Here is a 953-nt window from a genome sequence, read left to right as displayed (position 1 = left end):
GTTCTCTCAGAACTCTCTCAGCTCACACATAGGCAGGCAACGGCAAACCACCTCTGAATGCCTCTCACCTGGAGAACCCTATCGTATCTCTTCAAGTCAGCAGCGACTGGACGGCACTTTCCACCACCACCACCACCACAGCTTGTAGATAAAAATGCAAACAGGACGTTGCAGGGCTCTACTTACAGCACTGCATAGATTTTTGGTCTCCTTAGGAAGTAAGAAATTACACCCAAAGCCATTCTGTCCAGTATCCTGATATCGCTTTCCTTAAAACCCCTACAGGGTTACCATAAGTCAGCTGTAACTTGATAGCACCATTATAGAACATTGTCATTGAACTTCCCATATTGTATGCATGGGGGAGGGGGGTGTCAATAAAACTTTATCAAGCGTGTTGAAGCGTGAAACCATCTGGCAACCCTGCCTTTAATAACTTTCTGGCCCTCCATTTTAATATAGAGGCACATGGCGAAATGTCCAGTGCACGCTCAGCCCAGGAAATTACTGTTTTCCAACAAGGCTATTTTTCCTGTTTGATCATCAAGAGAAAGCGTGATTGTGTATCGGTAGTCTTGTGTTTTTGTCGGGTTTCTGCTTTCATCACTGACAACATTCCTCCTCTTGGCCTTTTGCTTCTCCCTCCACCCCTTCATTATACATTAATGAAATTGATTTGCTGAACGTAGAAACCGTGTGTAATCTCTTCGATTGAGGGCTCTGTTATTTATACAGCCCGTCAGGCAAACATACTTGTGACATTTAGACTCATCTAACCTATGTTGTTTGTGTGGCATTACTTCTGCAGGCTACAGTTCTGTTGTCCAACCTTCCTGCTAAGCCTTTGATGTGGCTTCCTGGGTAATAACTTTTTAAACTCCCCCCCCCATCCGCCCTCCAATCCATATACTGCATTTCTGTCTTCTTGAGGCTGTTGAGAGTTTCTCTGAATG

Source organism: Sphaerodactylus townsendi, linkage group LG11, assembly GCF_021028975.2.
Source record: "Sphaerodactylus townsendi isolate TG3544 linkage group LG11, MPM_Stown_v2.3, whole genome shotgun sequence".
Lineage (NCBI taxonomy): Eukaryota > Metazoa > Chordata > Lepidosauria > Squamata > Sphaerodactylidae > Sphaerodactylus > Sphaerodactylus townsendi.
This window is presented reverse-complemented; position numbering follows the sequence as displayed.